We start from the raw sequence: 16,491 nt of genomic DNA, 5'->3' as shown, positions 1-16,491 counted from the left end.
CTTAGCACATACCTTTCCTTTGGACGTTGGCCTTCTCCCACTTGTCTAGTGGCTGACACGGGCAGAATGGCCTTGACGAGTAGATAATGTGTACCCGGCTTCAGAATTGAAACATACTACTTTTAATGTACTTTCCAGCTGTATCTCCTTGGAAAATTCCATGGTGGGCGTGTTTTCATTGGTTTTGAAGTGTACATAATATATTGTTATGCTTTCTAATGTCAGTCCCTCTGCAACACACCCAGCGACTGAGTAGACAGGGCTCCCCTCTGAGTGTACTTTGAATAAACTGTTATTTGGTTTTTATTCTCTACTGTCTGACCGACTAATCGGTCCACTTCCTTCATTTTCCTCCTCTAAAATGCAAGGATCTCAAGCTGTTCTAAAAGAGATGAGACACAACAAGTTGCAAACACACACGTCCGCTGAAGCAGAGATACATCTGAATTGAATTCTCAGCCAGTTTTCAAACAGCACAAAAATTAGGCTAACATTGCATGTAGAAGTGTACTTTGGAACAGGTGTCTTTAACCTAAGGCCCTTCATAATCTAACATATCATAAGGTAATTTGCAATGAATCTTTCATTTCGGAATCAAACAGCCACAGCTGACATGTTGCAATTGATCAGCTTATAACAGAAACCTTTTGAAAAATGTTCTAACAAATAATTTGCTCACCTTACAACAAATGACTCCAATGAATCCAAATCCCTCTCTACAGTCCAACATTTTCAACTTTGCCACTCTCACCAGTACCTCTTCCTTGTATCAGACTGTTAGACCTGGCTTTCTCTGCAGGGTTATCCACTGCTTTTGGGCGTCCTGTTTTTTACCCTGTTTTTGTTGGCTTTAGGACTCTGAGAACTTTACCACTGCTGATCAGTGCTAAAGTTCATATGCTCTCTCTATAAATTGTTATTATGGATTGGTGTTTTCATGATTGGCTTGTTTGACTTACTACTAAGTCCCTAGTACAACGCACTGTGTATGCACAGGGCCTGTAAGTCAAATGCTGCTAGTGGGCCTTCAGCACTGATTGTGCCACCCACACAAATAGCCTTGCAAAAGGTTCTCAGACCTGCCACTGCAGTGTCTGTGTGCAGTCTCTACTGTGATGTCGACCTGGTAAGTGCACCCACTTGCCAGGCCCTAACCTTCCCTTTTATGACAAGTGAGTCACCCCTAAGGTAGGCCCAAGGAACCCGCGTGGGCAAGGTGCAGTGTATGTGAAAGGTAGGACATGTACTGATGTGTGTGACATGTCCTAATAGTGAATTACAGTGTATTTTGTTTTTACTATTAGCCCCTTGGCTGCAGCGGTAATTCCGCCGCAGCGCTAGGGGTGAGGGGGGGCCGTGCGGCGCTCCCATGCTCGTGATGGAACCGCTCCGTCACGAGCCGCGGGCGCGCTGTGCTTGTGACAGAGTGGTCTGTCACAGCCCCGCCCGCTCAATAGAACGCTCCGCACATGCGCGAAATCAACACCGCGCAGGCGCGGCGGCGGGGCCGTGACGGAACCACTCCGTCATCAGCACAGCGTGTCCGAGGCTGGTGACGGAGTGGGTCCGTTACCAGCATGGAAGGTGTTAAAAGGCTATCTGTCTCATAGGATATACTGGGGAATACTTTGTAACATCTTTCAATTATAGCATCCCATTGGGACAAGATAGAGAAATAGAGTTTAACATGCCTGAACTCAGAATATAAAAATGCATCTTTTAGAAAAGTTGACTTTTATATGTTTTGTTTGAAAATACCACTATTAGGAAGTTGGTATTTTCTTGCTAAACCATCTTGTGTGCCTCTCCTAGTTTGTGGATTGACTATCTTGCTTTTGAGTGACAGGGGCACGGGGAGGTGCATTCTCTCAGACAGCCAAGTGGGGGTGATGTGTGTCCTGCATTTCCTGAATGAGTCACGGCTGGGCTGGATAGACGTGAGCTGCATTTAGAGTAGGGGGAGGAGATTTCCTTGCACCTAAGTGGGCCTGGTCTGCCTTACACACTGCTGTCTCCACCTTCTGCCTTAAGATGGACCTGAGAGGATAGAGCTGGTTCAGACTGAGCAACAGAGCCTCTCTGCCACAAGAGAACAAAGGAAAATGCTGTTTAAATATTGGGGCCCAGAACTTTAGATCATTTCTGGAATTCAAGAGAAAACTTTGCTAATGAGAAGAGCTGGAGAAACTGAAGGAGAAGTACTGCCTCTTTGCTGTGTGCTGTCTGGGGTTGGTCTGCAGTGGCTTTTCTGCTAAGGAAAGGAAAGGACTTTGCTGTGTGGTGTACCCCCTGCTTCAGGAAATTATCCAAGGGCTTGCAGTAGAGCTTTCCTCCTGTTCTGAAGTCTCAGGGACACAAAGACTTCACCACCAGCTCCCCTGACCTACCTTGCTGGGAGTTCTGACCTGCCAAGAGGTGCCTGTTGCTGAGTTGGGTCCCTGGAGGTTGGTCCTGCTGTTGGGAGCTGGAAAAGAGACGCATCTAGGAGAAGCGCGATCCATCCGCACCTGTTTCCGATGCATCACCGCCGTGCGGGAATGAAATTCCACGCATCGTCATCAAGCCGCTGAAGAAACTGATACAGCACCTGACCGCGGCTGTAGAAACTGGTGCACGCCACATCGAGTGCACCAATCTACAAAGTCTGAGGTTACCGTACCGTTTCCGACGCAGGCCCTGCTGTGCGCCTGCAAGAACAAACACATCTTAGGACCGTGGTTAGAGAGACCAATGCACCGCCATTGCCGCTGCCACCCCATAGAGAACCAATGCATCCCCATTACACATGCATCACACCGTGGCGCCAAATCTACAAGGACACTGGGGCAGCAGTACGAAACTGACTCATAACTTCGCCGCAGAGTAAGAAACCAGCGCATCACCTCTTCTTCAGCAAGGACTGACCAATCACCACCCCTCCATGGCAGTAAGGAACCAATATATCACCTTCCATGCATGTAAATGACCGACGCATCACCTTCCCTGCAGCTGTTTTTGTTTATGATTTTGACGCATCACAGGTACTCTGTGTTGAAAGTGTTGCATCTATAGTTTCCAATGGATAGAACTAGATTTTTGTCTTTTTGGTCTTGTTTGGTTTAGATAAAGATTATGTATTTTTCTAAACTGGTGTGGTGTCCATTTGTAGTGGTTTCACTGTATTACTGTATGTGTGCCCAAATGCTTTACACACTGCCTCGGATATAAGCCTGTCTGCTTGTGCCAGGCTACCAAGGGGGGTGAGCTGGGGTTATTTTAGAAGTTTAACCCCATTACTCTGAGTAATTGCCAACTAGAGACCCCCATTACTAACACAGACCCATAAAGCAATCCTGAAGTCTCCTCCATAAGCATCTAGATTAACTGAAAACAACTACGATTCCTCCATTGCTAACTCCAACAGTCCTGGAAACTAGGCCTGGCATGTCCAAAAAGGAGTGACTAGATCATCTAGAAACCTTGCTTCTACGCCTTCATCAGAACCCTCTAGTTCACAGACAATGGCTAAAAGGCATAATCCCTCTGATTCTTCCAGGTATGCAGTAACACTTCCACTGCCTGAGCCCCTGGGCTGGACCTCCAGCTGAAATAAAAATCTAACTTTGCTGTGATTCTTGACACAAATAGATCCACTTCCACGGACCCCAAATCTGGAAAACTCCAGAATTCTCTTCACTCCAACACCCATTTGCTGTAATCTTGTAGATAATGCAAACTCCAAAATGACACCTGATTTTCTTGGGCTTCAGCCCTCACATTCACCATAGGATCCAGAGACCACTCCCAAATATCCCTTGCTGAAATCACTAGTGTATTCAAGCTAATGCCTCCCAAATGTTAATGAATTGCTAAAACCTCATCTATTTTCAACACAAAATAACAATCCCCTAAAGAGCTCCTTAAACATAGTACTGTAAAAAACTATCTACTTTAAAACTGGACAAGGTGTCCGCACTAACTAATTTTAACTCTCTGGACAAGGAATCTCAAGTTTTCCAATAAAAGCACTGCCATGTCCACCTGAACCATGAATAACTTCTTATCCTGAGCCATGAGCATGAAATAATCCAAATACACAATCTTTCGAACCCCCTTTCAAAAATATATCGTGAAGATGCGTGTAGAAAGTCAAAGGCACTGGCAAAATGTTCTGTGCTGGTTACTAGTTGTAGTGGGTGGCAGGTATAATTGATCAGAGAAGTGCATAGAAGGTGGAGAAAGATCTGCCTCACATGGTTAGAAAGCATGATAACTATTTTGGTGCTATCGAGTAGGTTGAAAAAGGAATACTTGATAGCCTTGATTATTTATCATCTGGGTGAAGGAAGTTCATTAAGAACATTTTGCTTTTGTAGGTGGTTGTGTCTGCTGTGATAAGGTCAGATGTCTCTTCATTGAAGTTCCAGTTGCTAGGTATAGGTGGTGGGACCTATTAGCCGCAGAGGTTGTGAGCAAGTTTATTAGATTAATGGAAATGTAAGATGCCCTCTCCTATTTGGCTCAACCACCCACTTTGCTATAGTCTTGAAGGCACAGGACATTCAGATCATTGAATAATATTTGTTAACTGTCCTTTTCATTGGTATTTTTTTAACAATTCTCCTATAGTCACTGAAATCAATGGATTGATTTAATTCTCACACACTATAATGTACAACCAACACGCAATTCTATAAGGGTCATCTTTTTCCACATTGTCGTAGTGTGAAAAAATAGCAGGTTTTTTTTTGTGCAACGTGCCATAAGTGCGGAGAAGAAAACCAAAAATAGAAGAAACTAAAGAAGAAGTGAATATAATGAAAATGTGTATATGTGCATAATAAATCACTGGTCGATTGAAAAATAATGTTGTGAAGTTTTTTTGCTATCATATGCTGTTGACGTCCTATTTGACCCTATTTAAGATACAGGGGTCTAATTAGGACATTAGTTATGTAGGGACATGTAAAGTGATGACACTTACTTGATTGGGATATATATGGTGACGTCAATTGAGGTGAAAATCGAATACATGCTCCCGGGGTACCTTGATTTGTAGCACCTACCTATGTAGAATGGTAAGCTGGTCCTAGTTATTACAATAGTAACACAGGGAATGGTGCTCTCCAATGTGCAACAAGGAAAATAATGCACTTGTAGTGTCATATGTGCTAGAGGTGACAGACACGTTTTTTTCCTGATGGACTCCGTAGAACGTTGGCTAAGTACTTGATTATGGGTGATGGAATTTATGATGCAGAATGCTCAGTTAACAGTTACACGCTGAGGAATACCAAGCTCTTTGTGTCAGGTGATCATTTGCATGTACCAGAGCTGGGGAGGACACTACAACTGGTGACAAGGATGGGATTACATAAACCCCACAACCCGAAGAACTAAGATTACTCTCCCATAGAGTGTGCTGCGGTCCAGCAAACAGCTCATGGTTGCTACGTGTGCCTCATTTGAAGTGAAAATCGACAGTTGTAACATTTGGAGTTAAAGCGCCACTCCAACTAGTGCCAGACCTATGGAGAAAGTTAAGGGTTTAAAGTAAGTTTGTTGGCTAGAGGTTTGCTGATAAAGTCGAGACAAGAAATACTGGGACACCAAGCTATCATTCTTACAGTACAATAATGCTAAAGGCAGTCTGGTACAGAAAAGTGCTGATGGCCATGTTAGCTGAGTGCAATGAAGTACTAAAAGCAGAAAGATTTCTAACAACCAGGTGCGGAAAGAACAACGAGCGATGACAGCCAGGTGAAAAAGAAAGCTGTGGGCAGAAGTAGGCAAACACAGAAGTGCAAAAGGCAGTAGAAACCCGATACAATGCAACGAGGTAAGAAGAGTGAAAAACCCATGCAAGAAACAAAGCCGCTACTCACTGTCAAAGAAGAAGACAGCACCTTGCAACCGGAGAGCGAGTGTGAAAACCCAAATGTCAGCACGCAGCTAGTGCATGACAAGGGTGCCGGTACAAGCAGGCAGCAGACCCCACTGGTGCAAGCATTGCTCCCGGTAGTAGACATTTCCACAGGTTGTGATGCTGCTGCAATCCTAAAACCACTGCTCCCCTTTTACACCACTAAAAAGCCAAATATTGGTGACAGATGGACTGCCTCAATCGACAATTTTGATGATTTCCTTGATGTGCTGGAAGAAGGAAATGACAAAAAGATCATTACATTTCTAAAGAATGTAGCAGAAGAGGAAGTTATAGAAATTAAAAAGAAAATACCACGAGGTGATGAAGCGATGTACCACGATTAAAATAGGCACTGAAATCCAAGTTTAATCCAATCCCGAATGTTGACTATGAAAGGTACAGCTCCAGTAAGGAAAGGCAGAGAACTTGTAAAATGATTCATATGTTTGTAGAAAGACTTGATTAGGAATTTGGGAGTATGGCTCGACCACACTTTGAGCTTTGTGACCCATACCAAGAGAGTGGCGGCTTGCTGCTTTGGGGTATTACGCGGGTTAAGACCTCTGCTTAAATTTTTTGATGCTCCAACAAGACAGCTGGTCATCCAAGCAATGATTATCTCCCGGTTGGACTACGCTAGCTCACTCCTTTTAGGAGCGAACCAAGCTGAGATCCTTCGTCTACAACGGGTACAGAACGCAGCAGCTAGGGCGGTGGTCGGTTTGCCACGGACTTGTCCTACTTCTAACACTCTGCAGTCCTTGCATTGGCTACCGATCAAAAAGAGAATTCATTTCAAGGCCCTTAGCTTGGTTTTTAAAATCCTTCGAGAGTCGGCTCCAGAGATTCTCAATAAACTTATCTCTCCCTACGTTCCCACCCGTTCACTCAGATCTCTTGGTCAATCCCTTGTGGTCGTCCCCCGCTTCAGGCTCTGCCGGATGGGTGGGTGCTCCTTTCGGGTGAAAGCTGCGATTCTTTGGAATGCACTCCCCTTGGAAATCCGTCTCTTGGATGACCTTTTATCTTTTCGTAGGGCTCTGAAAACCTATTTGTTTTAATTCTATCTTTTAAGTATTCCTGCTTTTTTGCTGGTTTTAGTGTTGTGTTATGTCCGCCTTTCTCTGCGCCAGGACGCTCCTTCGCTGGAGCAGCTGTGCGCATTAAAAATGTAAATAACATAACATAACATAACATAACATTAGCTCATTAAGCGTTGCAAGTTTAACAAGTTCAATGATGCAGAGGCAATACGTATCAGAGCAATAGATGGTTGCCTATCGAATTCCTTCAGTTGATGAATGCTGATAGACACACTTAGCTTGGACAAATACTCATGGCTGCCAGAGTGGAAGAAAGAGCTGACAGACAAGCAGCTACCATTGAGACCGGAACAGCTCTAAATGAATCAGCACTGAGTGTGAAAACTAAGTCAAAACACAAGTCAGGAAGCCATAAAGTAATGTGTCCAAAGTAGAAATAAGTTGTGTTTTCTATGTGGATTTTTATTTCCACATGAGGGAAGAAGTCCTGCCATTGGAGAGGTAAGCAGAAGCTACTGGAAAGAAAAACATTTTGTAACAGTCTGAAAAGTGAGGGAAAGATCAAGTGCGTCAAGTTGAGAAAACAAAATGCAGGCAAGATCAATGTGTCACATCGAAGAAACTAAATGGATGCCAGAAAATTCCACACATGGCGTTCTACGCACTCCCACAAGGCCAATCAACAACATCAATTCAGGCAAATAGAAACTGAACGATGTTGATTGTCATCGAATTCTGTGCCCAATAGTTCATTGTCAAGTTACAGTGAGGAATATGGCTGGGCGATGTCAATGTTGACTACTGGACAACATGCACATGTAGGATTAGCTTTTTGCAAGGAAGTGTGCCGGTTGAAGCTAGGTTGACAAGTGAAAGTGCAAAATTAATTTGGATCCTATCCTAAAATCACATTGAAAGTGAGTGAATGCTCCATACATTTTATCATAGATAGTGGTGCGTCGATAAACATTATGTCAGAGGAAAAGTTCACAGTTTAACCCCGTCAAAAACCAAAGTGTACACGTGGGCTGCTTCTACGGCACTGCAAAATCAAGGTTCTTTCATAGTAAATAAGAAGCATAAAAAGACGAAAGTGCAAGCACCAATTCCTGTCTTGCCAGGCACTTCAGCAAGTACATGTTTACTCAGTTTCAGTATTGCTGCTGGCATGAGGTTGATTTCTGTAAACTACACTGTCAATGCCTATTATGAGATATTATGAGATAGCAAATCAGTTTCTATTCTTGTTTCTTGGACTATGAAGGCTTAAGACCATGAAAGTGCAAATGCCCATAAATGAGGACATTCGTCCTGTTGCTCAATGACAGCATCGGAATGCATTTCAGCTACAAGAGGCTGTTAAGAAAGGACTTGAAAAACTCTAAAAGTACAACATCATCGGGTGATCCACTGGTCCAATTCCATGGGTATCACCAATAGTGGTAGTGCCGAAAAAGGATAGTTGGAGGATGACTGAAAGAGAACGACATCGAGGTCCACACATTGCTTCCATGATTATACAGGGGAATGGAGCTAAAGTCTTTTCCCACCAAGATTTGAACAAGGGTATCACCAGTCCGAACTGGTAGAGAACTGCAAATACACTACTCCTTTTTCGACTCACATTGGTTTATTTAGATTTAAAAGGCTTTGTTTTGGAGTGTCATCAGATGCAGAACTGTTTCAGGATATTATTCATACAGCCAGTCACAAATGCTTTCAATTATAGTGATGACGTACTAGTTTTTGGGGCCACATGAATGGAACATGATAAAGCTCTTACACAAGTGCATCATATATTTGCAGATGCAGGTCTCACTTTAATGCAGAAAAGTGTATGTTTCATAAATCCAAAATCAAATTCTTCAGTTGCATATTTTCAGCAGGGGGAAGGACTCTGGTCCAAATAAAGTGCAGGTCTTGTCACAATTGCTGTGTCGGTGGAGGGTTTAGATTAAGGACAGGACGAAATGGAGCTCAGGCAAATACGCAAGGATTTAAGAATGTAGACGAATAAGCACGATGCTGACTGGTTAGGGGGAACAAACCCAAATAAAACAACCCCTGTGAGTCAAGACCTACACAGTGAATATAGAACCAAGTCCTGTACACACGTATAAGGGTGAAGGTTTTACTGTAAAAAACAAACTTTAAAGAACTTTTCTTGCAGAAATTATGAAGGTCAACATCAGGTATATAATAATCGTGATTTTTATATCAATCCAGATCAATACAGAAACAAAAGACCAGCCGACACATGTTTCGTCACAACATGGTACAATTGTGACTCTTCAGGGCTGTACTGATGCAAAATCATGGATATCACAATCACGGTGATAATTTCGCCCTGGTAGCGATGTAGTTAATTGAAAATAAGTACGCGTCCCAATATCCACGTGTACCCTGGATATTGGGACGCGTACTACACACGCCGCATTCGGGAGCTGAGATCTCCATTTGAATTGGACTTACACGTCCCCTCGCTCATGTCTCTTTAATGAATGAGACACCGGGAAGGACTACCCTTTCTTTCCCAACCTTATTTTCGATTACCTACATCGCTTCCGGGACTGAATTATCATTGCTGGCTCAACTCGGCTTGGGCTGCTCCAGTTTAATTAAAAGGAAGAACTGCAGTGCACATGGTGTACTGATTGATGGCATGCATGACCCTATGAAATCCCAGGATAGGGTCAGGCATCCCTTCACGCAGTACGCCATGCACACTGCAGTTCTTCCTGTTAATTGAACTGGAGCAGCGGAAGCCGAGTGGAGCCAGCAGCAGGACACTGATTTATGAGGAAGGTAAGTCTCCCAGGAGCAATGGCAAACTCTGTCCCACTGCGATTGCAGAGTTTTGGAAAACTTTGTACTACAAACGGGGTGTGGAGTTCTAAAACTCCACAAACTTCACTGGAGGAGCAGGGTTCACCCCCAGCCTTAGTAACTATGCTGCGATCCTTTGTTGGTATGGCAAGTTACTCCACAAGTTGTATACCTGACTTTACCACTTTAAATGCACCATTGAGGGACTTAACTAAATGAAATGTACTATTTTAATTGTCAAGAGAATGTGAATAAAACTGCATGAAAATCAAGCATGCAGCTAGGAATGCAACTGAAATGGCATGTTTTCATCTACAATTGTAGAAGGAGATTGTTGTTGATGCAAGCCTAGTGGGGTTAGGTACCATCCTTGCCCAGCACACTGTACAGGCCAATACCCCGGGACATATTGTGGCTTCTGCTAGCTGGTCTGCCACATCAGAACGTGCCTATTCACAACTTTAAAAATAAAGCATCGCTGTGGTGTGAGCTTGTGAGCATTTTCATCTAGTCCTATATGGAAAGCATTTCACAGTTGTTACTGACCATCAAGCATTGCACACTATTTTTGGCAATACTAAAGCCAAGATGGCCCCACACATTGAGAGGTGGGGGTTGTGATTTCAGGAGTATGATTATATGATTGTGTATCACTCAGGAAATTATCAAAACCCTGCTGACTACTTCTCGCTTGTGTCAATACATTGTCATGGCACTCCTTTTAATGCAGCTGATGCTTGTGTTAACTTCATTGTGAAGTCCAGTACCCCTGCTGCCATATCAGTAGAACAGATCATTGCTACGACGAGTATATTTGCTAATACTCCAAGACATTATTAGACATCAATCGTGGTGAAAGCTCCCTTAACCTCTTCATGATGACTTTAAAAACCGGAAATTCAGAAATGTGCAAGAATAACTTTTAGTTACCCCAGAAGGCATCATCTGACAAAAGTCGAGAATCCAGAAGGCATCATCTCACAAGGGTCCAGAATTGTCTCAGCCGAGAGTCTGAGACAACAAGCTATTCAACTGGCTCATGAGAGACACCATGGAGTTGTTGATATGAAATGAGCTCTACGGGACCGAGTGTGGTACCCTCATCTTGATGAAAGAGTTGAAAAAGAGTAAAATGGATGTCAATTGTGCAACTGCTTGTCATCTTGGACAACCCCATATCTATTGAACATGTCTGATCTCCAAAAGTTTGCATGGGAGAAGATTGTAATTGATTTCTTTAGACCCCTTGACAATGGACATCATTTACTACTAATGGTTAAGGAATATTCCAATTTTTTCCTTGTGGAAGATCTGTCATCAATTACTCATGACAGAGTCATTGAGAGACTAGAATGTATTTTTTCAACTGTCGCGCATTTAAATGTCAAGCATCAGAAATGCAGCGAGGAACTTCGAGTTACTCGCCGCATTCAACACGGCCCCCGGACTCGATCTCTAGACCATTTTACGCTTATTCATTCAGGCTCCCAACCCCTTCACCTGACGCCGAGCTTCACGGCTGTACAGACGTCCGCCAACGATGTAATTTTCCGCCAGAGACGCCATCATTGCACAGATCCTTTTGGAACTCGTCCCGGTCAACTCAATCGTGGACTATCGACATTACCTTTAGCCCGAACCCGCCTAGCCACCAGCACTAACCTACTATACAACCCCGTCCTGAAGACAATCCTGATTCACGAGGATTGAAACGTCGTCGACTACACAGCGCAATACATGGCGTAGCTCCAACAGTGGCTCATTTGAAGTGCTATCCTAAAAATCATTGACTCTTGTAATTTGATCACCCTTGAGCCACATTGTCCGTCTAAACTCACTATAAATATTCTACACACTCTCACACTTTGCCCCGTTCACGCTGTCCACAATTGTCACTTGCGTCGCCACCTATGTCTCTTGCACATACCGAGCACCAAGTGCAATTCGGGTTGTTTTTTGATTCATATTGTACAGTGCTGCTATAACTGTATTCCCTTTCTTTGTTTAATTATATAATGCAAATGAACATAAACTAAAATTATTTAGGTCTTTCCGTACTAGTAATGCTTGCAGCATACATGCTTAATCGTCTCTATAATAACACCTGTTGGGATATTGTTTGTTTGTTCTACCCTTCTACTCAGATCCCAGCATGGTTTATGGGTCACACTCCTGTAGTAGTTTACTAAGCATCAGAAAAGCACACATCTGGTGAATGGTGAAGTCCAGAGTACATTTAAGAAGAGCGTGCAACATGCTTGGTTGGAAAAGCTTGAACTCAATTCAGTTATTTAGTCTACGTTTCGTGCATACAGGTTAATACCCTTTCTACCACAAGTGAAAGCCTTGCCACCTTAATGTTTGGGAGAGCCATAGGCACCAAATTGTGACAATGGACCACTGAGAGATCTATTGACAGTGATTAGCTTCAAACAACTGATTTGTCTCACAAACACAAAATGAAGACCTATGTGGACAGATGCCATTGTGATCAGAGCACTGTATTCAACAGCGGAGACCAAGTTATAATCAGCCAGATATGGAAACGCAAATCTAATGCTCCTTTTGATGCTGACCCTCTGAGGGTTGTCACTAGTAAAGTCCATGATCTGAGATTCTTTGCATTTTAAGCACCTGCCTCGACCTTCGCCAACTCCAGATATCAGGAGTGAGACTTGTCCACATGAAAACCTAGAGAGCTCAATAACTGTACTGATGTCTATGTCACCAATGCCAGTCATGGGCACTTCTCCAGTCTCTCCATAGCCTCACATCACCAGATCTGGGTGATAGACTTGAGCCCCAAAATTGCCTATTGAAGAGTTGTAATGTATATATGTATTATTGTTACTTTTTATTTAACAAAGGAGGAGATGTGGTGTCTTGTGATTTACAGATGACGGGACACTTTTGTGTCTGGCGGACTCCGTAGAACAGTGGCATAGAGTGCGTGGGTATTGAAATTTGTGATGTCAAATGTTCAATTAGTAGTTACAAGCTGAGGAATAAAGATATGTAATACCAAGCTACATGTGTGGTATGATCATTTGCATGCACCCAGGTTTGGAAGGGCGCTACACCACTCACTCATGAGTATTTATCCAACAACCTGTGATGAGGTGAGGTAAAAAGACAAAGGGGGAAAGTATTAATGTTTTCTAGTATCAGTAAAAGATTAGGGCCTGATTATGAGGTAAGGCACTTTTTATTTCCCAAGATAAATAATATCATGGCCGCGAAGGCATCTGTCCACATAGGTCTTCATTTTGTGTTTGTGAGACAAATCAGTTGTTTGAAGCTAATCACTGTCAAGGGCGCTTTAACTTCCCTACGCCCTCTTGTTTCCTGCGCGTCTTCGGGTGGTCATGCACTCACTTCTTCGACAGCGCCGAGGAGGTCTTTTGATGGACAGACGAGACGGTCCGGATACGGCCCCACACTCCACTGGGTAGAGTACCTGACCCCTCGGCGAAGGAATTGCCCCGGGGGGATCCCCTCAGCGGCAAAGAAGCAGAGAGCGGCGGTCACGCTCCAGGAGGAGGCGCTCGAGGTGCGGGGAGGTGGTCTCCCATGAGGGGCTGGTCCTGGAAGAGCGGATCTTGGAGAAATGATGGGGGCAGCAGCAGATATTTGGTGAAACATTTGTGACATTTGCCAGATTGCCATGAACTGGGCTTGTGCTTCCACTGGTAGTGGACTGGCGGAAGCTCTACTACATGTTTTTGGGCTGTGAATTGGGGATTCATTGGTTGGGGCGGGCCCGGTCCTCCGGTTGAGGACTTGGGTTTAGATCCTCCGCGACAGATACTTCATAGTTGGGGTTGAGGTATGGGGCGGGGTGGTTTTGGTCACCAGGTCACTTGTTTACCACAGGCACGATGGGATGCATACTCACACCACCGCGGCTTAATGTCTGAATTACACGACAACAGTCTCTCGGATGGCTAGCCGGAATTAAAGGGGGCATGGTCTGAGAAGTGTGGCTCACCGATTAGAGCGGCAGACCCTGAGGCAGAGGTCTGGCCCGGGACCAGGGTTCAATTCCCGACGCGGAAGGGTCTTGGGTTCAATGTCCACGGACTCGATAATTCTCGCCTAGGTGCCAACTCTAATCATGGGTCCCACTCTGCAACTCTGGGCAATAGTTTGCTTAATCTCCACAACGGCCCTGAAAGCGCTAGGATGCCTGGCCTCACCTTGGAGGGACCCAGTAAGGGGGCATCTCACAGGGAAAGCCAGGAAGGGTTCCACAGCGGTATACAGCGCCAAGATACCTTTCAGGTGATAGTGTGCTTTACAAGTATACACACATTTACATTTTACATTTACATGGTCAGCAAAGGGGTCTTCGTATTGTGAGCTGGAATGTTAGAGGGATGTTGGATAAGGTCAAGCGGGGGGCAGTACTCCAGCATGCGAAACACTTGTGAGTGGATATCCTTATGTTGCAGGAGACACACCTTATGGGCACGAGTGTCCTGTGCTTGCAGCGATTTCTTTAAGCAGGTGTTCGATTCAGGCTTTAGCAGGGGGTCGAGGGGAGTGGCTATACTGATACACTGGAGGGTTCAGTACACACATGAAGAACAGTGGTATGATCTGCAAGGACGCTATGTGCTTATTCGGGGCAAGATTGGTGACTTCCCCATAATACTGGGTAGTGTGCATGCTCCGCCTCCGCTGCAATGCTGCAAAGCTGAGGTTACTCTGGGTGGAGATGCCAGATGATATCTCAGTCCTGGGTGGGGATTGGAACGATGTCATGCAATTGGCACAGGACAGGTCCGGGTCCGATGTGGGGGCCAGAGGAGGCCTACCCACAAAGCTACATGCATTGGTGAGGGGAATGGACTGGGTTGATGTGTGGCATCGGGCGTACGGCGCGGCCAGGGAATACACCTATCTATCGGCGGTTCATAAGTCTTTTTCTCGGATAGATTATCTATTTGTTCCTAGGGCTGGGGCGGGTAGAGTGCTGGCGGCTGAGATACTGCCCCGGGGCCTCTCGGATCACTCCCCAATTTCCATGGAGTTGGACATTAGAAGGACTAGGCAGCCTTTCCGTTGGCGCCTAGCTGTGTGGAACTTGCAGAAGGCGGAATATACGACCAACATGGGGGAAATCCATCGCTCAATACCTGACAGAGAATGAGGGCCCTGTGTCTAGTGCAGCCACGTTATGGGAGGCTCTGAAGCCCACGTTGCGGGGTGTGGACATATCGTGGTGTGTAGCCGCCCACAGGCAGCGACGGGAGGCGCTGATCCGAGCCGAGGCTCACATAGACCAGCTTGAGCGTCAGACCCGAGAGTCAGGTAGTGAGCTGGGAGTGAGGCAATTGGCTTCTGGCTGGACAAGAATGTATAGCCCTGCTAATGGAGGAGGCGCGCTTGGCCTGGCTGGCTACAAGCAGTAGGGTGTACCAATTGGGGGACAAATCAGGCCTACAATACTAGACTTGGCAGGGGGCCGGATTACAGATCCCTTGGGTATTGAGGAGAGCTTTGCCGAATACTTCGCCGACCTGTATACCCCTCGGGAGTGCCTGGAGCCTGCCACGATAGAGACATTTATAGCGGACCTGCCACATAGGGCGCTGTTGGATGACCAGCGAGACCAGCTGGAGGCTCCCTTCTCGGAGGAAGAGCTGGGGGCGGCTCTGGGAGAGCTGAGAGCGGGGAAGGCTCCCGGCCCAAACGGGTTCCTGAGTGAATTCTTCCATCGTTACAATTTGCAGCTGGCTAGGCATTACAGAGCAGAGGTGAAGGAGGCTCAGGAGAGGGGGGAGCTTCCTCCGGATTGGAGACATGCGGAGGTGGTGGTGTTTCAGAAACCCAGACGCCATCCGGAGAGCCATGCGTCCTACCGCCCCATCTCTCTTCTAAACATTGAAGCCACGGTTTTGGTGAAGGTGTTAGCTAATCGACTATTGTCACATATAACATCCCTGATACACCCGAACCAGGCGGGCTTTATGCCCCAGATGGCTACGCGACATAACATCAGGAGGGCGCAGGTGGCAGCTGCGGCGATCCGGCAGCTGGGGGAACCAGCAGCGATGCTCCTGGCGGACATGGATAGGGCGTTTGACTCCCTGAGTTGGGTCTATTTATTTGCCCTGCTGCCTAGGCTCAACCTGGGTCCGCGCTACCTCTCATACATAAAATTGCTATACACTGGTCTCACGGCAACGGTCAGGGTTGCAGGGGCAGTCTCCTCTGCGTTTGAGATTCAGAGGGGTACACGGCAGGGGTGCCCCCTGTCACCTTACCTGTTTGCCCTAGCCATGGAGTCCTTGGCGGTGTGGGTGCGCATTGATGCGCAGGTCCATGGGTTTGAGTGGAACACGGGTATCTCCGACAGAATAGCCCTATATGCAGACGATGTTCTCTTCTTCCTAACGGCCCTGGATAGAACGGTTGCTGGAGATCATGCAGATTTTCGGGGAGACGTCGGGCCTATACATGAATCCCTGCAAATCCACACTATGGGTCCTAGATGGGCACACTAAGGTGGGATTGTGGGCATCCATGGTACAGTTAGCGGCAGGGGGGTTGAAGTTTCTGTGGGTGGCGTTGTTGGAGGTTCCAGCTATGGCATGGGAGAGTAATGTGCCGCCTGTGTGGGAAAGGACGTGGGCAGAGATCAGGTCCTGGTCTCGCATGCCCCTGACGCTGTTCGGTAGATCGGTACAAAAGGGGGTGGTAATGGACGGAGCA

This window comes from Lissotriton helveticus, chromosome 3_1, assembly GCF_964261635.1.
Source record: "Lissotriton helveticus chromosome 3_1, aLisHel1.1, whole genome shotgun sequence".
NCBI classification, from domain to species: domain Eukaryota; kingdom Metazoa; phylum Chordata; class Amphibia; order Caudata; family Salamandridae; genus Lissotriton; species Lissotriton helveticus.
The sequence above is the reverse complement of the archived record's forward strand: the minus strand, read 5'-3'. Positions refer to the sequence as shown.